This window comes from Chroicocephalus ridibundus, chromosome 5 (genome assembly GCF_963924245.1).
Source record: "Chroicocephalus ridibundus chromosome 5, bChrRid1.1, whole genome shotgun sequence".
Lineage (NCBI taxonomy): Eukaryota > Metazoa > Chordata > Aves > Charadriiformes > Laridae > Chroicocephalus > Chroicocephalus ridibundus.
The window spans coordinates 12365703-12388537 of record NC_086288.1 but is presented as its reverse complement, the minus strand read 5'-3'; the positions used below and the strand labels follow the sequence as shown (position 1 = coordinate 12388537).

Below are 22835 nucleotides of genomic sequence, written 5' to 3'. Positions count from 1 at the left end.
AAAAAACAGCATTTGGGGCAGCATGAGCCTCATTAAAATTCTTCAAAACTCTGCTTTTCTGCTTATCTCTGTCCTGCTGTTCACTGAAAAGCAGGCCTTGGCTCAAATTTTAAGGAATTATCTTTGATATCCGGGAGATACTGTATTTGTCATCTTCCCATGTTGTTTTTGGAAGGTCAAGAGCAATAGAAGAATGTTACATATAGATTCCCTGGTGGTGCAAAAATGACGTTTGAGCATTGGAATAACAACTATGTCCCATGTCAATAACACTTTGGAAGTCAATTGGTATTTATTTTGTAAGCAATAAGTTGTATGCTAGCTGGAATAATTTCAATACAAGGAAATTTCTACATGAATCAACCAATGAAAAACCCAAACCCACCTTGTTTTTCAAGCTCCCATTTTGCTTTTCTGAACAGTCTTACAGCAACGACAGCAAAATATTCTCATTGACCTTATGCTTTGGCTTGTTACCTAGAAAAATGACAAAAGCCATTCAGTTCCGTGGGAAAACATGAGCAGAAATCTTCAGGACTATTTAAGGTTGAAATCTTCAGCTTATTTAAGGTTTATTTTAAGCAAAATTAAGCTTTTTTTTCTAAAAAAAACCACCCCAGCCTCTGATTATGATGTCTGAGAAGATGATACCATATTTTGTTGAGGTAGAACTTTCACAGCTCCGTCCTTGACTGTTTTCTTGCCTATTCTCATACCTACACTGAAGCTAGAGGTGTGCATAGTCTCTAGGTACTTCTAAGAAGTTTGAGGACACGAGTAGGGCGGCATTTGTCCTGGCATGCAGTAATGGAGAAGGAAATGGGTAACAAGGTCTAGCTGCAAAGGTTAACTTCCCCAAGATAAAATACCTCATTTATCATCATGGTCTAATACTGATATCGCAGTAGGTGAAAGCTAGACCCTGTCAGCCTTCTGAATTTTCAGCTGCATGGTGCTCAGTGAAGCTACCAGGACAGAAAGGCAAAGAAAAAGTGGTACAACTGCTGACGATGGATTTTGCTGTTCCCAACTCGAATAAGATCTTCTCGAATGAGCAGGGGTGGAGCGCAGAGCAGCTCACCTGCTCTGCACAACACACTGATACCAGACCTGCTTCCACAGCCTCATTCAGGTTCCCCTAAAGGTCTATTTGGGCTGTGCTGGGTAAGCAGTGAAGGGACAAGAGGCTCGGCTCAAAGTGCTCGGCTACGCAGCCTCTACACTGCCACCTGACAGGGAAGCGGCCCTTTGCTGGTGGGTGCGCTCCTGTCAGTGATGCTGGAAGTCAAGCCTAGACAGCACGCAGGCAGCTTTGTTTTGTGTAAGTTGCCTCTAGGGTACATGGGCAGGCAACCTAAGCTGAAGTCTGTAGCTCCGAGCAGGATCTGCGTGGTACCCCATGCTCCCCAGGAAAATGCCTACGGGCATCAGAAGCCAAAGATGACATGGAGAAGTAGGGTTTTCCTCAGGGATTTTCAGGGACATACCTCCATCCATTCTCCAGATGGGAAAGGTGCCAGTATTTCTTCCACAAACTGAGCATCAAACAAGTCTCTTTCAGCTGTGGGTGGAGAATCGCGAACAATGGAGTGTTCCCATCAGTTCTGGGTGAGCTAACGCCCTCAGGAGCGGGAAGACCCTTGTTTAAATCCTCCCCTCCTCTGCTACAGAGGGACTTGAGACCACATGTTCTCCTCTATTATCCCTCGTAGGCAAGTTTCTCCACTGAAAAACAAGAAAAAGAAAATAGGGTCAGAGTAAGAAATCAAGGAAGGGAAAATTACTTTCTTGCCTAGGGATGGGGAGATACTATACTAAGACTGGTTTTACTAATATAAAGCTAATAGCAAAAACAGAGCAGGGAAAAAGAACCAGAGGTCCCCTGAGACTGGCCTCTAGCAGGCTGAGGAATGACATTCCCCTTGTTTTTCTTCCTGACCAAATACAGCTGGACAATGTTATGAGGATGGTGTGAGTAAGAATGTGTTGATGGTTCCCATGCATTGTTTCTCACACATTTAGGTCTATAGGGTGCCCATATTCATAAGCATTCAAATGACCTAAAAACAAAAGAAGGAAAAATTACTGTAGGAAAATGCCAGTTACCCACAGGCAATGACTGAATAACACTAAATCAAACTCATGTCATACTGTAAGTAGGCTACGTTTCACTTTGACAGGCAGCCTTTTAATTTTTCACTTTGGGTTTTTGCATTTATATTTTTTTTTTAAAGATGTCAGATGTTTTTTACTGGTAACAAAGGAAAAACTTACAAGGCTCTGTGAAGCCTCCCAAGAGCCATCTGTACATGGTGAGTTACACCAGAAAGCTCTGATTTAGATTCTTGTATGATTAAACACTACACTGTATAAACAAAGCAACACAACTTCATTAAAAGGTATTAATAATGAAATCCCATTATGGAAATTAATTCACATAGGCAGAAAAATAAGATTTTATTGCCGTCTAACAAGGATTTGCACAGGCAAAATTTTTTCTTCATTCAACAATGTAGAAGATCACATTTTCTTGCTTGCAAACATAGTTTTGAAAACAATGCTGTAGAAATCACTGCCTCATCCAGGATAAAGCAACACACTGCTTCCAGGGGATGAAATACCACCCATGTAGCAAAGAGAAATGTGTTTAGTCGAAGGTCAAATCAAAAGGAATGGGGTGGAAAGATTTCGTACTTGCCAGCAAGAAGTAAGTTTAATTATTCCACACTGCTGCTCATCTCATTGGAGGTAATGAGCTCCATGACAGTTCAGTAGCAGACAAAAGGAGATTCTCTCTTCCAAACAGAAAATTCAGATAGGATAAAAAAGAAATGGCATATGTTTAAAAAAAAAAAAAAAATCAATGCAGGGAAAATTTAATGGTCTAATATCTCCACATTTAATGACAGAGATATTTACTATTTCCTTTGAGAAGTTACAAGTGCAGATCAAGTTATTTCGGACTAAAAATTTTTGCAAATTTATTCTAAAATCATAAACTTGCCAAAAATCCTACATCAGAAACTAAACAGTAAATCCACATTCTCTAGGTTGCTATACGCTGGGATGTGACTGGATGCGCACCTAAGTCTGGGAGCACAGGACAATGCCCAAGTTCTACCATTCAGATACAGCCTAGTTCTGTAGCAGTATTCTGTGAATAACAACCACACAGAAGATGTGAAAAAGGTGGTTTCAGGTGAAGTGAACTGTGAAGTGTGAAATAAGCTTTAGAAAAGGCAATGTCTGCTGCAGGAGAGTTTATTTTCAGAATTAGTTTCAACATGCACAGGCTTACATACCTAGAGTGTCCGTTTATACAGATGTTTATCCTGGTGTGTTCCAACTTTGGAGACTTCATCGTGATGTCAAAATCAGGGGGCTGGGCTCTCAAGCAGGGAGAAAAGGGTTCCTCTGAAAGGTAATTCAGAAGAGGAGTCTAGCTTAGGTGGTTTCTATTCCTCTTTACAAAAGACCCTCTTCTCTGTTAATTAAGAAAGGGAGCTTTGCTCAGAAATGAGTGAAAATACCTTCTTACATGCTCATTTACTGAATCGCAGTATTCATTATTGTCAAATCACCAGGTGCTACCTAGCACAATACCTTACAGATTTTTTTATATATATATATATATACACACACACTATATATATATATATATAACTATAATAGACTTTGAAAAGAAGACATGCAGCAAGAGAATTTTGTACTGCAGATTGCAGCTGAAAACACAATCATCAAATGGCTTCTCTGTTCTTCAGTTCTGCCATTATTCTCAACAGGACTTCCTAAGTACTTGGGAACGTATTACCCTCTTGCCTTTATATTAAATAGTAACATGCACAGATACCAGTTAGCAGAGAATACCGTTTCCACAACTTTGATTCCTGGTAGGATCTACCATTTTGTGGAGCTTTGCCAACATAATTTAGAAATATGACCTTCAAGAAATACTTAGAAAGGAACAAGAGAAATGGTGTTTTCAAATGAAAGAGGTTCTTTTGAAATGAAAACCAACATGGAGTAAGCTGCTCAGAGAAAATACAGGCAGTGGTACAAAGCCCTGTACCCACAAAATTGGAAGAATCTGTAGTACAAATAGAGGTTTTAAGCCCTTTATAGCTCCTACAGGATTGCACCTCTTAAGGAAGATAACAAATCCAGATGCATTTTTTTTTTCTGATGGTGGAAAAAAAAATAATCAGATACCAGGATGCAATATAAAAGCACTAGAAACTAACTTTAGGACCTTTAAAGGGTCAGTAGTCTTTTTTCCCCTACCTTATCAAAAGAGAATGGCATAAAAGAATACATTCTAAATTTGTCCCCCCCCCAATTAATTTCCATATGTCTGTGATATATGAGTCAAGATAACATTATAATTATGAGGCAAACAAGCATTCTGTTTTCATAATGGGAAATTCTAATAGCTTGAGACTTTTTAATCAGAGCATTGAATCTCTGCTGCAGTACCAAGGCTCCTTCTACCAGTGGACAGCTGATTTAGTGACTATCCAGGCCTTTCCTGCATTTGTTAAATCAAAGGTAAAGGAACCTTCAAGACTATTACTGAAATTTGATCTCTTTAAGGAAAGCAATAGTGAATTATTTTCCCCTCTTTTATAGAATAAGTTTTATAGGTAATCAGACTGAAGTACGATTTTGGACATATTTACATTGCAGTGCTACTGGCTGCTGTTGTTGCATATGCTGCAACTGCTGTAGAGGGCCAAGAGATGCAGCCGCTCTGTCGACAGAAGCGCTGCAGTAGTAATGACAAATGGGAAATTTTCTCTCAGCCAGGGCACAGAATGTGAGTATCAGTGGCTGCTGCGCACTTTAAGTTATACTCAGGTGCTTCCTATTTAATCCCTGCCAAAGATAAAAAAAATACTATTATTATTTATTTACTTGATCTGTTATCCCATTGCTGGTTAACTGGCCAGAAACCACAAAATGCTGGCCTGGCTCCCCAGGATTTGCTTGATCAGCATTGCAGACTATGAGGCGGCGTAACTTTTTTCTCCCATCTCTGCATAAGGAACATGAAGCACATTCTTATGAAGTGAAGCAAACCCTTCAACCACCTCTAAAGCCAGGTTTTAAACTGCTGAAGTTATTGTCTTCTAATAGAACTATTTCTGAGAAGCTGGGGAAAAATGCAGAGACAGCGAGATCCCATTTTACTTCCTCTAGACTTTTCTTCCACGAGAGCTTAGTATGAAGACAGTGACTTGGTACGGACTGAAGCAGGTTTGCATGAGGGATTGTGTTTTAGTGTATCCTCATCACAGATTCAGCTATGGATACTTCAAGATTTTATAGGAAGAACAAGAATTCCAGAAACATGGACCTGTCTTAACATGAAGAAGCAAAGTAAAAATGGCTTGAATTCACACAGAAGAGCAGGCTTTCTACGCGCATGTTTGATTTTCTATATTGCCCTCTGTTAGCAGAAAGGTGCATTACTGGCAATGCATTACATTGTGCAGGAAAGCTGAAGGTACCTACATCCTAGGGCTAAAAAATTTCCAAACAGTCATGCTCACAGCACTCAAAAAAACCTACACAAAAATGAAACAAAACAAAACAAAACAAAAAAAGAGTCCCACACCTCAAGACAGCATTAAAACTACAGCCTGGTAAGGCAGCCTTACTTCAGCTCTATGGCCTGTTTTACACTAGCTCTGTGCGCTGCTTGCTATGGTATGATCACAGGTTTGTTTTTCCTTAATTGGAAATAAAGCAGCCCATTTTTAGCTTAGCGGATCTGAAGGTAAAACATAATCATTGCTCTGGTATTTCTCAGTTCCCACCTTCATCATTCTGAACCTGTGGCCAGCTGCAATTACCCTTGAAAGAGATGGAAAAGTCTCTTGTATGTTATCTTTCATCATGTTTTATGAAAGTAGGTAGTCAGGAAAAAAAGAATGCTATTTGTGCACTTGTTGAGGGACAGCCTTCTTTAGACACTGGGGAAATTATGCGCTAACTCTCCCTGGGGACAGTATTCCACAAAAAACCTGTGCTCAAGGTACTCCACATCATTATTAATGAGTTTGATAATAATTGCTGTTCACAGATCAAAGCTGTACTCTGCTGGGTTTTGTACACAGGTAATCTCTGCTTCACACCTTTCGTAAAACACAAATCAACAGATGGTGAGAACAAGAGACAGCAGAGATCGGTAAGGTAGGCAGTTCCGTGGTATGTGGCCTGCTATCAGTGCTTTTTCAGGCATCACCACAAAAGAAAATTTTAAAAGGGGACAAAACTTTTTATTCTCTTCTGTGGGTCACTTTGTGTAGTGAAGTAGAGCTGAAGAGACAGAACACTGATGCGTTCCCTTTTGTCTGAAACCTCACCAAGTCAGCCACCACAAACGGGGAACACCTAGGCACCTATGGTTCTTCCATGTACTGTGCTTGCAAACTTCAAAGTCAGTGACCTGTACTCCTTTGTGGTGACCCATTTAGCTTACATTGATGGTGTTGTGCCTAATGATACTGTTCCACTATTTCAAGTTCTATCCCTCTCTTGGGAAAAGAGAAGCACTAGAAAGGTTTTGTGTTAGGATAGATATTGCCCCGCAGAATTAAACACCCCCCAGGCTCTCACTCTTTCAGCCTGTTATGCAGAACCAATCTTGTGCTTGGTTTAGGTCTGTTTTGCCCATGCTCCTTTCTCAAGTCCACTTAGTGCACAGGCTTCCATCAGCAATAGTGCTGCATGCTGTCTACAAGTGTTGGGCAAATAAGAAACGAGAGTATCTAACATGGATAAATACAGACGCATATAAAATGGAATGGTAGGAGGAGGGATAACAAAAAAAAAGCCCCAACCAATCACAGACTGTGTACATTTTGGCAAGTTAGCAATAGCGTGTACACCTTCATCTGTCCTTTACGCTGTTTGAATGTTTTGTATGTTGAGAAACTGTTACCAAAAGAGCACATCAGCTGGAGGCATCACTTCAGGCATTTGCCTGAAGAAGCTGTCAAGGGGATACCATCAAAGAGGACTGGATGCTACCAAGAAAAAAGAAAGGGTTGGCGTGGGAATGATTAGCAGGGAAGAAGAAAACTGGAGAAAGAGACTGCATTTCAAGAAAGAAAAGAAACTGTGCATGCAGGGAGCAGGAGAACAAATATTTTCCTCAGTTTGATTTAAGTTTACTGAATGCCCTACAAGTGGATGAAAAACTCATGCAGAGGAATAAACACAAGTAATCCAGAATGCCTTGGGCTGGTTTCTCTGAATTTGTACCTCTCTTCTGCTAATTATAAAATAATTCATTTCTGTACCTCTCCTGAAGCCTGTGCATCTGTTTGAGCTGGCAGCACCATGCCCATGAAGATGTGACCTTTTGAGTCAGCGCAGTGACAGAACAGCATCTTGGGATCCAGCAGCAGCAAATGGAGCCACTGTTCCGCATCCCTGTTTCCTGTGGACAGAGTGTTGGTACCAAGAAAGTGAGAAAAGCTGGAGCTCGCCACACAGCTGGATCCTACTGCCAGAGCACAGCAGGGATGGAGGCAGGCAATACCACCAACAGGTCCAGGCATCCAGCATGCTCCACCACACCACAGGGGACAAACTCCTCTCCTCATGGGCACAGTGAGCACAGCACCCATTAGCAAGAGGCTCCCATGGCTAATTGAAGCTGCTGGTATCATTTTTGCTCACCCTTTTTTGCTATTATGATGACTGATGTTCAGTATCAAATTTATGTAAAAACTGGGCGTAGCAGGTAAGATAAGATTGCCTCAAACGCCTTAGTGCTTTTGAAAGATTTAAACCTAGAAGACAAATCTTACCTATGTTCTTAGGGAGTTATAAAATGTTACCTTTGTGGCTTTTACTTCTTTTTACATGCAAACTAGAGTAACACACTATTTTCTACCAACAAGTAAGGCTGAATTAACTGAGGACATAGGTCCCTGGTTACCCTGAGCAAATATAAGGGCAGACTGTTGTCAAAATGTGCGTCTGTCTCTTGGGCAGCAGCCTGTGCTTGCTTTGGTACAGAGTGATTGCAGAATCACAGCCTCACCTTTATTCATCTTCCCCAAACTTGTATTGTCTGGTGAAGACAAAAGAGAAACTTCTGACCCTGGCTTGCGGGCATGCCTTTATATGTTACCTTCACTTCCAGAGCCCCATGTTTCAGTCCTATTGAATATTTTTATGAATAGTGTCATAATATTGTCATTTGAATCCTCAGTCTCAGGCCCTGGCACAAGGAGTAAGGCTGTCTTGTACTATCTTGTACCTTCCCCACATTATTCCCTTTTCCCCTGTAGTCACCGGGTTTCCACATCTATGCTTTTCACCAACAAAAACATCATCACAATCTGGGGAATTTCCTTTCTGTCTGAGAATGAAAAGCAATACAAAATACTCCTTTTTGTTCATTCCTCACCCAAAGTTGACTTGTGTTCACATCTTGTTAAGAAACAAATTGCTAAACCAAACAAAAGCCAAAAGCATCATACTTTTCTTCCCTAGGACAACTCACTTGTTGACTCTTCTCAGCACTGACGTCCTCCAGGAGAGACTACTGGCTCCAGGTGCTTACAGTTCCTCTGGCTAATCTGTCCCTCTGGCATGGCATGTCCTGTCACCTCCCCTGTGCTATCAAACCAGAGGGGTTATTTCTTTCATTGTAGGTTACACATAACAAGGATGAATCCAACAAAACTACAATTTATGCTAAACAGAGATTGTAACAACTGCACTCGGAAAACCCTCTGTAATGTCTGCTCTACTGGAAAATATCTCTTCTGTACAGTAAGGTAAAACAGGGATTCTATAGTTGAGAGTTTAAGCAATTGGTTGCAGAGAGAACTTTTTCTTTTTTTTTTTTTTTTCCCCAGCAAACCTGGATATTAGCTGGAGAAACATAACAGATTCCAATTTTTATTTGTATTTCATTTTTAAAAAGAGTGTCCCTTAACAAAATTATCATTATGGTGCACAGCAAGCATTGGGTTTTGCTCATATTGCACCCATCTTTAGGATTCTTGAAGTAAGCTTGGTATTATCAAGGCTTTCACTTTACTCAGATCAGGCTCACCGACATGAAAGGAAGTATTTCCATGAACGTCAGTGGGAGCTAGATCAGGGTTAATTAAAAAAGCCCAGCAGTTGTGTGAGCTTTTGCTTTTAGTAGCGAAATAAACAAGAGGATAAAAATTGAGGAACACAGTTTAGGTAGTCTTAAAATTTTAGGTTCCTGAACAAAAATCTTCTCAGAGGATTTCAGCTTATATGGCCTAGGACAGAACTATGGAAAAATACTGTGCAAGCTGGGAGGACTTTTATGCTGACATAATGGTTACATCGGGAATAAGGAGTGAAACAAAAGTTGCAAAAGCTTGCAGATTCTAGCACAGGAACTAATTTCAACAATAAGAGGAACCAAAGCAGAGGGAACTGAAAGAATTAGATTAGCTTCATTGTAACCATTTCTAAATAACGACAGGCATGGAAACGCTCAGTAATTTTGGAAGAGAAGTAACCTGTGAATGGCAAAAGCAATGTTCTCTTTAATGCTCACAGCTGGCAAGAGAAAAGGCAACCTGTTCGACACAAATCACGTTCATTCTTCCTGCATACTGCCTTAAAAATCTGGCTCCTTTTTCTTTGGTAAATCTCTGGTTTCTGGTCTTCATTGTCTTACGTGTGCACAATTGAAGCTTCCTTTTCCTGGTTTCAACAAATCTCCTTTCTCTCCTTGCAAAACTATTTAACACATTGCAGTAAAAATTATCTTGCTGACTTACCACCTCTATTGTATTTTCACATACTCTGCATCCCTCATCTACCTCTTTCTTCTCCTAACGCATCAAACAAGCTCTGTACCTTGCTACTACCCACTTCTCTCAAAGCACAAGCCGGTCAGCACTGGCTTGCAGCTGACCAAGAAGATGAGAGAGGTTCTCCAGCTGCTGGTGCTCTCCAATACTGCTCCTTCCTCTTTTGTCACGTTCCTTTTGCAAATGAAAAGCTTCCTGCAAAGAAAATCTACGAAGTCACTTCAAATCTCCGCTTAAGACTTACTGATGCCTTCCCACGCACGTAACACCTGACTGTGACTCATTGACCCTGTGCTGTCATTACTCCCTTTATACTTTTTCCAAACTCTCAAGCTCAGCTCATTTTCTTAGCACATACTCAGGTTACAAGATCTGTGAGGCGAGGGCTGGGCTTTGTTTCCTACAGTCCGTGACTGCTTTAGAAACACTCCATTACGAGATGAGAGGTTAAGCCTCTCAGAGGCTTGTGCACAAGATCTCAGCTCGTGTAAAGCCTGGGACAAATGTGGCTGAAAGCCAGCTTCCTCATGTGCCCCGGAGAGTGCTGAGCCTGTATTTAGTTTTGAAAACATCCCTGGATTTTCCCTTCAGCTAGGATAAAACGATATGCTCCCTGGCCAGTTATCTCAGGGAGGCGGGAATGGATCACTCTGATACCCTAGGTTAGGAAGAGGTCTGTGAGCAGGCAACTGCTAATATCCTTTTGGATCATTCTACGAGAAAGAACTAAAGTCTTTAAAAGGATCAGGGACAAAAAGTGACAGTGCTGTATTTCAGTCCACTTTATTAGGCTGATATGCCTAAGGTTTAGTTTCCTCTCACTGCCTGCAGTCATTAGCTGCGGAGGCACTGCCAAAGCGCTGCAGGGTTCGTCACAATAAGAATTCTCCTCATTGCACCTTTTTACTCATGAAGAATTGTCTTAGGCAACCACTTGAAAAATAAAATAGTTGTGTAGCTCTATAAGGAATGGAGTTTGTGCACCTGGTTTTCTTCCCAGAGCCAAACCGCAGTCACCAATCTCATCACCGAGGGAGACGTTCATGCTGTGGAGTCTGCAGTCTCCAATCTTGCCACCGAGGGAGATGGTCATGCCTGTGGAGAGTGACAGCAGGAACAAAGAATGACTTTTGTGCGACAGGGAGAACCAGACTTCTGGGTAGCCTCAGCTCCTCCCTTTGCAGTCTTTTCAAACTTTTGGGGCACATATTAAGAGCTAGCAGTAGATATATAGGGAAATTTGTCACCAGGTGAAAGTTCTCACGTGACCAGTGCAAGTTTTCTAATAAAATCCAAGATTTTTAATTTAAACGTTCTCATCGTTATTTGTGGAAGACTCAATGCAGCTGCACAGCAAATCACTACCCATACATTGTTCATTGACCTCAGTAATTTTCAAAGAAACAGTGCCACGCAAGGTGCTCTCCTCTCTCTTAGAAAGGAAATAACAAATACATGCAACTAAAGACAAAAATACTAGGAAGAGTGCGTATATGCTGCTTTGGTGTGATCATCATTCTAATTAGCCGGGGACTGACAGTAGACCACACAACACTGAAATCATGGAGGAAAAAACTGAGTAAATGGCAAGGTCTGTTGCTGTTTTTTACAAGTCACTTAAATTCTGTGTGTGTGTGTGCGCGCGCGCGTGCGCACACACATGTAAAGCCATATCCTGTGAAGTTAAGCAGAGAAAAGAAAAGAAAAAGGAGGAGGAGTGGAGCAAAGCATCATTGCCAAAATGAAAAAGAGGTTTAGATATAAGAAAACAAAGGCCAGAAAGCAAGGACTTGGCCATCAAGCAGCAAAGGCCGCTTCTGAACAAGTGGTGACAAATTGCTCAATCTCCTTCCTTTCAGACTGAAAGGAACGGATGGCAGGGGGCATTGGGGAGCAGGAGATACGCCCTGTACAGATTTGGCAGAGGCCACAAGATCTCTAGTCTGCAGCACTTGCACATCCAGGTCACTGCAGAGTGACACACTGCTGACAGTCAACAAAAAGAAAACTATTTACTTCAGAGATTAGCCCTGGAAAATGGGAACGACCATCCAGGACCCAATGGCCTACCACAAAAGCAACATCATTTCTCATTACTGGGCTCTTTCATGGAGTAATTAATCTTTTCAGAAAGCTTCTAGGCAGCGGACTCTTAGACCTGTCTCCCCTTGTCCCTGCTGAACGGCCTTTTACCAGGCAAGCAGCCCAAATCATCTGAAAGAGCGCGGCCTCTCAGAAATCACGGGCTGCTCAGGGCGAGTGAAGGTGGCAGAAGCAAGCCCTGGCAGTGCTGAATCCTGCCTGACCTCACAGGAGCCGCTTCATTTATAATTGCCTCCTCTTCATTTTCTGAGACTTAAATTATCACAGTGCATTTCTTCCTGACGAACATTTTAACACTGACATTATATTGCAATGTTAAAATTGGAATGTCGTTTCAGGAAAATCTACAGCCACCCATGAAAGAAAAATAAAAACTACAACAAATAAAGAAGTCAACATGAAAAATTTCTTGGGAATAAAACAGAGGTATCTGTAAATAATACAAATACAGGTTTAATAGAAAACAGTCACACACAGAGATTGCTGAAAGCAACTACGAGAAGGCTGATAAGGGAAAAGATATGAGGCTACACATATAAATACTGAGGAAGAACAAGGACCTTATGATGTGACATACTCAGAACAAGCATATCTCTATAGCAGTGAATTTGGTAACATCTGTCTTAACCTGTTATAAGGGGTTTCCCTCTTTCCAAAACATCTGGGCCAGTGTTTACCATTTCCCACAAATCTGTTGCTTTCAATTATTTAAATACTAATCAAAACACAACACTATGGTACTTCATGAAATTAGCCCAAATGTCACAGATAGGTAGTATTTGGAAAAGGATTTTGTTATGAAAACCTCCTTTCCCACATCATCTTTTTTCATTCAGTTTTACCTTTCATTTCTAGTTAGAATTTCTCAAGATCCCTCTTCCTCTCACATCAAAACAAATTACAAAATATTGCACGTAAATTTTCCAAAGGCTTCACCAAAGAATATTTCAGGTCATTTTTTAGGGAAAAGTGCAGTCTTCTCTTCACACCCTTAAAAGCTGGGTGCCTGGCAAGCTATGGCTGAGCACCCAGGGCCCAGTTGGTGCAATCACTTATGTTTTCTGAATTATGATGCTCTAAGGTTAGCATCCAGCACGGAAAGCATCCACATGAGCTTTGTACTGCAGTCCAAGGGGCAGCTAATGGCAGTGTGTGGGCTGCCCGAGGCACAGCCCGAGAGCCCCAGCCAGGGCAGGTTGAGGGGCAGCGCCTGGGTGCACACCTCAGTTCCCAGGCAGGTGTTGTGCGTTGGGATCTTCTTAGCCAGCAGATTTACTCCTCTGTGTTTCACAGAGGGCAGAGTCTGTAGCTGTGCTGCTGAAGCATTCCACATAAAACAAGGCACCATACACTGGGCAAAATTTGGGAGTCACTGGGGTCAAGACCACTTTTTGTCATCTTTTCAGTCTGCTAGAGCACACCTCCAGAATTCCCTCTGCTGCATGACCCAGACTGAGGACTCCAGCATCAGGGATGGTTAATCCCACTTTTATCTGGTACCTTTAAAGGCTGCATGAACCCTCACATTTCTTGGCATTTCTTTCTCACAATTAGAACTCTTTTTTCTTTCCCCCCCCTCCCTTTTTTTTAAAGCAGCTGAACTGGAGAGAGGGGTCCATTTTAAAATGTGGCTACCATTAGGTCTTTTGGTGCAGGAAGATACGTACCACTGCATATTCTTTCGTTCTCTGAATGACCAAGAGGCAGCCAGCAGTAAAAAAGATCAGCTGCACAGCTCCAGTAGCGACACGAGTTGCTTCAGTTGGAGCCCTTCTGACCGATATTTTTCTCATGCTTTCTGATTTTGCCTGTCACCCAGGACAGGCATCTTAAAAGTACAGACGGGCTTTAATACAGTATAATCCATGTACTATGAATTGTCCCCTGGATCTACCCAGGAGGTTGTTAAGTGATATGATCATTAAAAGAGAGCGACAGCCTCATACAAGATGGAGCACTGGGGAATATCAAGACCTAGGGACTGTCTGAGAGTCCTCCCTGACCCAAAAAGCACAATAGCAGGTGAGTGGAGAAATGAAACTAAGGAGTATCCCTGGTTCCTTATTTTGATCTCTTTAGTTGAATCACTTGTACCCCACTTTTTGCTCACCACCTTGACTGCAGGCCAGGCCTGATAAACAAACCGGGTGACTCATTTATACACACACGTGGGAATTCAGTGGCTTAAGCAAAGCCCAGAACAAAAGATGGCTTAGATATTGCCACAAGAAACCTGGCTGCTCCAGGCCTGCACTACTTTCTGCAGCAGTGCATGCAGCAAGGACGAAGCACCAGCAAACAGCTCAGGGGAGAATTAAGCAGCTTCTTTATTTGGCTTGGGATATAGGTTTTACCTGTCTTGCAGGGAATCAAGGCTTTGCTGGCAGACAAGGCACCTGCGTACCAGCAAATACATTCTCTGTAACGGTTTGTATTGGCATATCCAACACAGAAAGTCACCATGCTTCACAGTGGACAGAGCTACGATGGATCCAAAGCAGAGGCAGAGAAAGAGCTGGGAAGAGCTTCAAACAGGTCCACCCTAAATAACAGGCGATAGCTCTCTTACTGCAAGAACAACTTTCAAACTCAAAGGCCACCCTTTCTGAACCTCCGAGCCATGTATCCAGAGAGCCACTGGACAGACCTCCATCCCTTCGAGTGCCTAGAGAAAGGGAAGGACATGCCTCTGTAAGACAGATCTCAGCTGAATACGCAGCTGAGATCTATGGCAGCTTTCCAATATTTCGTGGCTCCCTTTCTCCTACAGAAGGTGGGACTCAGCCAGCAGACCCGCTCTGACACTGCCTCACTGCATGTGAACTGCATGAGAGAAACCGAATAGCTATCTCAGCTTAGGGAACAGTCCAAAACAGTTCGAGTGCCCACAACAAATTACAAGCAGGTGTGCAAAGAGATGATACTTAATAATGCGTAGCCTAAACTATGGGCTTTGTAAGATTAACAGAACAGGGTGGCTATGTCTTGTGGATTCAAATATCTCTTGCCAACACATGGGTGCCTCATAAACAGAGGAGCAGGCAGAGAAGGGACAGTGCCTAAATTTTCATTCCGCAATGGCACTCAAATCACAACTCCTGTCACTGACATCTGATAATGACTGATAGCCCATGCAAATTAGAATTCTGAACACAGAATAGGTTGTAGGGTTTTGTTTTGTTTTTCCTTTTTTTATTTTATTTTTTTTAAATTTCCTCAGAACACTGACCTGCTCTGAGGGTTAGCCCTAGGCAAATTGGTAATTTATCAGAGAAAAAAACCCCCACCCTTTTCCTTGAAGGATATAGTTAGGGCACATTTACCATGGGAAAATATAGTTCTTATTTCGGTAAGAGATCCAGCAGCACACAGCGCATCAAAATGGAACTCTGTGATGTGGGGATGAGAAAAGGAGGTGCCTAAGCAATGTTATCTCCTCTATGTTGTCTTGAGATACTCTTCACTCTGGACTGCACCTATGGACAGTGTAAGAATCTCATCTTAACTTTGGTCTACTCCTCACATGTTTGTAAGTGCTGTAGGGGAAAACCTCGGCAACAGGGGCCATTCTCATGGCTTGGGGTGGACTCCTGGTCTTCAAATGCTGGAAACAGCCAAAGCTACACAAAAAGTAAGGACCAAGTGGGAACCATTTCCCACAGAGGCCAGAGCCAAAACAGTCTGCTGGCTAAGGTGGAAAAAGAAAAATGCTAATTCTGTGGCTTCAAAGGTTTTTGGGGTTCTCCAGCCTCCCTACATGGCATTAGCCATGGCTTGGACAGACCAAATAGCAATACCTACTGCACGAGCTCTGCCAAGAGCTCAAGAGCACTTACTATTAGATATTTGTCAGTGCACGTCCACAGCCAATAACGCCAGGGCTGCGCATGATCACCCAGCAGTACTAATTTGATCTGGATCAGGCCATGGTAATTTTGGCAGATTAGCCAGGGTACACACCGCAGAGTGCTTTTTATGATGGTTTTGTGAGAATAAGCAATACCTGATCCGATATAAAGCATGCTAGTACAACATTAAGCTGTTGAAACTACTGCTTTTAAACAAATCTGAATTTTCAGGGTGAGCTTACGCTGGATCACTGCTGTGCATCATGCAGCCAGAACCTCTCCGATCCCAATTTAGAAGTTCTAAAGTTGGATTTACTATATAATCAATAGATGGCCTCAGCTGAACTCTTTAAAATGAATCTGTTCAATGCCCTGCATGCCACCCAGTATGCCGCTACTTAACTATGTCAGTAGAGAAGTATGCTTCAATGACAGCAGGAATTTCCCTAGCCCCTCTCCTCCTTGCCTCAGCAGTAGACAGAAACCCAGTAGGGTGAAAAAGGATGAGCATATGGCTAAATCCATTACCAACATTCTTATAGCATTTAACTTCTGTCCCTGGGCTTGTTTCAATGCAATTTGTGGTGCACCTCCTCTTTTTCCCAGCAAGGACAGCTAAGATGGAACATGCACACAGGCTAAAGCTAAAAGAGATCCAGTGGAAACGAGGGACACAAACTGAGGATGCATGTGTCAAGGGCCAGGAAATTGTCTACGGAAACATCATGCCTCATAAAAAGATAAATATGCAGCTGAGAGGCAATGATGCAAGAGTTACGGGAAACAGCAGTTCTGGGGCCTGTTACCACAGCTACCTCAAGAAAAGAAAACACTAATTCATGTTATGAAGCAATATAATGAAGGGGAGGTTGTTCATGATGTGACTAATGCCTGCAAAGATACTCGGTTCACACGCGCACAGGCTACAGAAGCTGGCTGCCATTCTTGCAGCCAGGGTGTATAAACAATGGGCAGCTGATTGCAGCTGACATGTAATCTCAGGAGCACTGATAAACCAGCAATATTAGACTCTATAATTAGATGGAAGAATTAGCCTCATTTCGAGGCTAAACAGCAATTGCAGTGGCCAATACGACAACTCAGAAAAGCAAGTCATGCCATCATTTAAAACATATTATGGCTGATCTACAGAATATCAGTTGCAGCTGGCCAGCAGAGCAGGGCAAACCACAGGCTTTAATATTGAATTAAATACCACATTCCATTTGAAATACAAGGTGGAAGAGAATCAGGAAGTCTCTATTCTCTCACAAAGATCTCTCTAAAAAGCATCTATAATTTTAAGGAAAACCTTCTAACTTGTCTCCAGGACAGCAGATTCAGTTTAGAAGCAGACCCCTCTTTGTCTATCAGTCAGTCCAGCCTGGGCTGCCCAAACACAGGATTCACAACATGGAAGTTGGTCAAACCCAGGCAGAGATGCAAAGAAGAGCCATTGAAACTAGCAGCAAATGCTAGTTACAAATACTTCTCCAAAGCTGGTGTCAACCCAAAGCCACTGAGCAGCATAAATAACTGAGGTCACTCCACCTGACCAAATAAGGCTTCCTACTTCATACACCTGTGGCACCTGCAATATCAGGCAGAGTTTCTACCGTGACAGAAGATACAAATCAGACGCTCAAACCTTTGCCACATCACCAGGTACAATTATTAATGGAAGACAGGACTTCAGCTGCCTGCCAAGGGACCCCATGTCAACTGAACCAGATCCAGAGAGACTCATTGTCTTAAACATCACAACATCCCCACCTGAAAAGAGGAGAGGTCAAAAGAGAAGGTGCCAGGGTGTGATAACTATTAAATGTGCTGGGAATGGAATATTAGACTGAATATTCACACAGGCTGCAGGTGAGCAGGAATGAAATCCCCTAAACATTAGAATCATAGAATTGTCTAGGTTGGAAGGGACCTTTCAGATCATCTAGGCCAACCATCAACCTAACTCTGACAAAGACCATCACTAAACCATATCTCTAAACACCACGTCTACCCGACTTTTAAATACCTCCAGGGATGGTACCTCAACCACTTCCCTGAGCAGCCTGTTCCAATGCTTAATAACCCTTTCAGTGTAAGAATTTTTCCTAATATCCAGTCTAAACCTCCCCTGGCACAACTTGAGGCCTTTTCAGCACATATTCCCCTCCGGTGGAACCAAAGTTGAAGTTGTGCATAAGAGCACTGCACGTGGATGGCAGACAACAGGTACCTACTATACCAGAATGAAAGTGTATCTTCTCAAAGCTCCCCAAGCAGTATGCTCCCTGTGCACGCACACAGATCTGTAAAGAAGTCTGCTTTGCATCACACCGACGTGTGGTACGCACCTAGGACCAACACCTGGTGCAAATTTCCCACAGGTGATAAATATGCCATGCGAGTATATGCTCCTAGATGTGTAACAGACTGCACAAATAAAATCCTGGTTCCTTTCTCTTTGCATTTTACTAGTCACTAAGGCACCAGACTGTCCCTCAAGTTCTTGGAATCATAGAATCATAGAGTCTTCATGGTTGGAAAGGACCTTTGAGATCATCAAGTCCAACCAAACAACCTACAATCTCTGCCACTAGAGCATGCCCTGAAGTACCACATCTAGACATTTCTTAAATACCTCTAGGGATGGCGACTCAACCACCTCCCTGGGCAGGCTGTTCCAGTGCCTGACCACTCTTTCAGTGAAGTAATTCTTCCTAATATCTAATCTAAACCTCCCCTGCCACAACTTCAGGCCATTTCCTCTGGTCCTGTCATTATTCACCTGGGAGAAGAGGCCAACACCCACCTCTCTACAACCTCCTTTCAGGTAGTTGTAGAGGGCAATGAGGTCTCCCCTCAGCCTCCTCTTCTCCAAGCTAAACATGCCCAGCTCCCTCAGCCTCCTCTTCTCCAAGCTAAACATGCCCAGCTCCCTCAGCCTCTCCTCATATGACCTGGTCTCCAGACCCCTCCCCAGCCTGGTAGCTCTCCTCTGGACATGCTCCAGCGCTTCAATGTCCCTCTTGTACAGAGGGCCCCAGAACTGAACACAGCACTCGAGGTGAGGCCTCACCAGTGTCGAGTACAGAGGCACGATCGCTTCCCTACTCCTGCTGGCCACGCTATTCCTGATACAAGCCAGAATGCTGTTGGCCTTCTTGGCCACCTGGGCACACTGCTGGCTCATGTTAAGCTGGCCGTCCACCAGCACCCCCAGGTCCTTTTCTGCCGGGCAGCTTTCCAGCCACTCTTCCCCAAGCCTACAGTGTTGCTTGGGATTGTTGTGACTGAAATGCAGGACTCGGCACTTGGCCTTATTAAACCTCATACAGTTGGCCTTGGCCCATCGATCCAGCCTGTCCAGGTCCCTCTGTAGAGCCTTCCTACCCTCAAGCAGATCAACACTCCCACCTAGTTTGGTGTCATCTGCAAATTTACTGAGGGTGCACTCAATCCCCTCATCCAGATCATTGATAAAGATACTAAACTAAACTGGCCCCAAAACTGAGCCCTGAGGGACACCACTGGTGACGGGCCACCAAGACGATTTCACCCCATTAATCACAACTCTCTGCCCACAGCCATCCAGCCAGTTTTTAACCCAGCAAAGAGTACACTTGTCTACGCCATGATTCGCCAGCTTCTCCAGGAGAATGCCGTGGGGGACGGTGTCAAAGGCCTTACCAAAGTCCAGATAGACAACGTCCACAGCCTTCCCCGCATCCAGAAGGCGGGTCACATGGTCATAGAAAGAGATCAGGTTGGTTAAGCAGGACCTCCCCTTCCTAAACCCATGCTGGCTGGCCCTGATCCCTTGGCTGCCCTGCACTTGCTGTGAGAGCTCACTCAAGATGATCCTCTCCATGATCTTTCCTGGTACCGAGGTCAGGCTGACAGGCCTGTAGTTTCCTGGACCCTCCTTCCGACCCTTCTTGTAGATGGGCGTCACATTAGCCACCCTCCAGCCATCTGGTACCTCCCCTGTTGACCAAGACTGTTGATAAATGATGGAGAGAGGCTTGGTGAGCTCTCCCGCCAGCTCCCTGAGTACTCTTGGGTGAATCCCATCTGGCCCCATAGACTTGTGTGCGTCTAGGTGCAGAAGCAGATCATTGACTACTTCCTCCTGGATTATGGGTGGGTTGTTCTGCTCTCCATCCTTATCTTCCAGCTCAGGAGGCTGAACACCCTGGGGATAGCTGGTCTGACTATTGAAGACGGAGACAAAGAAGGCATTAAGTATCTCAGCCTTCTCCTCGTCTTTAGTTGCAACTTTCCCCCCCGCAACCAGTAAGGGATGGAGATTCTCCCTGGCTCTCTTTTTGTTGATGTATTTATAAAAGCTTTTTTTGTTGTCCTTAACGTTAGTGGCCAAGTTGAGCTCCAGCTGGGCTTTTGCTTTCCTAATTTTCTCTCTGTATAACCTAACAAGATCTCTGTACTCCTCCTGAGTTGCCTGTCCCTTCTTCCAAAGGTGGTAAAGGTATCCTTTGAGGAACTGAGAGCCATTTAGTATATACTCACAAGACTTCAGCTATTGCATAAGACTTTCGCAACTTGTGAAGCTTTTAAAACAATTGGTTTACAATCAATACTGTAAGGTAAGAATAGACTCAAGAACTGGAATTTGTAAAAAAAGTGAAAAAAAACAACCCACGCCACACTATGAGCAAGACACCAATTTTGAAGTATTACATCCTTTACAACAACTACAGCACCAGTTCTGTGCCCCAACAGGAGTCCGAGGAACAGCAGCACTGATGTAAAACTAATGGTCTATAACATACATGAGCAGATAAACACGCAAGTGCGCACGGGTGGAAAAAGTAGATATAATCTGTGCTGTTGGGCATGGAGCAATTCTTTTGCAACATAAAGCGGATACATGGTCTGCTCTCAGCAAAACATTGCAAGTGCACTGAGCGGAGACAGTGCATGTTGTAGCACTGGATATAGCACAACGACAACCGAGCAGTTCACTAACTGTAGCAGACAGGCATAGCAGGCACTGTTTCCAGGGACAAGCACTACCCCCAGATGCAGTGCTAAAGGTTCTGTAGAATTGTGAGCACACTCTCAACATATAACAGTATCTCTCCATTGGGCTTTCACTGAGCCAAAACACTCACAATCCAAGGTTGGCCATGCTGTCAGCAGTAAGTGCCACAGAGACTGCTCTCTAAGGAGTAAGTAGCTGTCTAAGCAAGGTAAGATTTATTTAAAAGGGATAAAGTATAATCTGGAAAATTATGGGTTGGTTACTTCCCACTTGGGACTTCAGACACTTTTTGGCACTTCAACAACAATACTGGACTCAAGATCAAGTAGTAATTCTTCTGAAAGGAGCAAGGTGTTTACATAGTACTGCCCTATTGCCAGTTCTTGAACTTTGTTGTTTTGAAGTTCACGTTGTTATCCCAAACATAATTTATTAGAAGAGGCACTCCTATTTCCCTCCTGTATTTATCATGAAGACTCCGCCAAAGAGTAATATGGATTATCTCAGTTTTAGCAGCTGTTGGCACATGTCTCATCTGAGGAGGACTAAACTCCAAACAAACTTTCCACTATTCTTTCAGGTTACTTACATGATTTTTGAACTACATTTTTTCCCAGTTGATACCGACAAGGTATGACACTAAGGTTTTTAAAAAGCTTTCTCAACAGCATTTTATAGCAGAGCTGTCCAAGACAAGAAATGGCACATTAGTGATGCAAAAAGCTTCTAACTCAGTAAAATGCTGCTCTACAAAACATTCCTCCTTCTTCCTTTTTTTTTTTTTTTTTTTCTCCCCTCCAGAAAGTAGCCTCTATACCCTTTCTGACTCTTTGTTGGTCTCTTCTGTTTCAAAGTTCATTTATGCAAGGTATTTGTCAAAGCTTGTTTATTGGCTTGCAATCCATGGAAATATTACATGCTATTAAAACCAGGTCAACACTGATTTAATAGTCTCTCTGGGAACTTTTATGTTTGGTCCCAATCTCCGCCACTGTCTTGCAATAGTAGCCTTGTTTCAGATCAGTGTCTGAGGCCAAAAAGGGAAGGAAAGCTTTTTACCCCTGAAACATCTGGAGTGGAGCCTTACCCACTCTCTCCAGAGTGCTTTGCAGTAATAGCGAGGAGAGATGAATGAAAGGGACTAACGAAATGTTACTCAGAGATACTTCTTTTGCTTGCATAGTTTGGGCAGCCCTGCAATTTAAACCAGAGCAAACTATCTATGCCCAAACTGGTCATGGAGGTCAGTGGATTTACTTTTAGAATGGCAACTTCCAGGCTTGAGGTGCAAAGGTAGCCTAGAGTTCTGTTAAAACGTCTCTTGTAACTGTCTAGTGTGAAAAGCTTTTGATGCCCTCCTGAGAATCGAGATACAAGAATCCATTTAGGAGTCTCCCGTACGTGCAAGACCAGTCTTTCTCGCTAGGACCTGAAAAAAGAGCTACTTCAGCAATGCTGCAGAGCAGAAGGAAGGAAGAAATGGGGGTACGGAACAAAAAAGATAGATGGAAGGGCCTAGAAAGCACAGACCAGCTACTGATACTTATACCAGTCACTGTCAGGCGCTGGTGAACCTGGCTGCCCAGCTCAGCCTGCTGATGCTAAATGAGGTTAGTGTTTTGCAGAGGGGAGGTGCCGGCTCTTTCAAGATTCCAGTAAGAAAGGAAAAGCTCAGAAAATTTGCTAGGACATCATTAAATCTTGTGTCCCTCCTGATGCTGGGAACCCTGATACGATATAGTACCAAACAGACCTCTGCTAAGGGCATGCTGATCCCTCAGGTGGTGATGTTCACCCCTCTAGGTTCAGCAGTTTTCTGATAGGGTCTTGCTCACAAAACAAATTCAGTAGTCATTGATAGGAATGAAGCCTCAGATGGAGACTTAGCATTGAAGAGTCCCTTGGACAACACACTCTAAATATTATAATCTCTTTAATAAAGCTAAAGTTTCTGAACAGATGCATATAATATTTCAAGTGGGCAAGACAACGCACTATGAGTACTCTTGTGATTAAATACGTACTGACTATATGTACATTGACAAATTATGCATTGACTATGCA

At 43.0% G+C, this 22835-nt stretch overlaps 1 long non-coding RNA gene across 1 annotated transcript; it reads right to left on the bottom strand.

Moving 5' to 3' along the window:
* Positions 1-1520: 1520 nt before the first annotated feature.
* Positions 1521-10917, bottom strand: LOC134515948 (uncharacterized). Its single transcript, XR_010071180.1, has 5 exons — positions 10803-10917; positions 8519-8634; positions 7305-7444; positions 3303-3414; positions 1521-1725 (listed from the first exon to the last, which is right to left on the bottom strand). It is a non-coding gene; the product is annotated as an uncharacterized LOC134515948 (long non-coding RNA).
* Positions 10918-22835: the final 11918 nt, after the last annotated feature.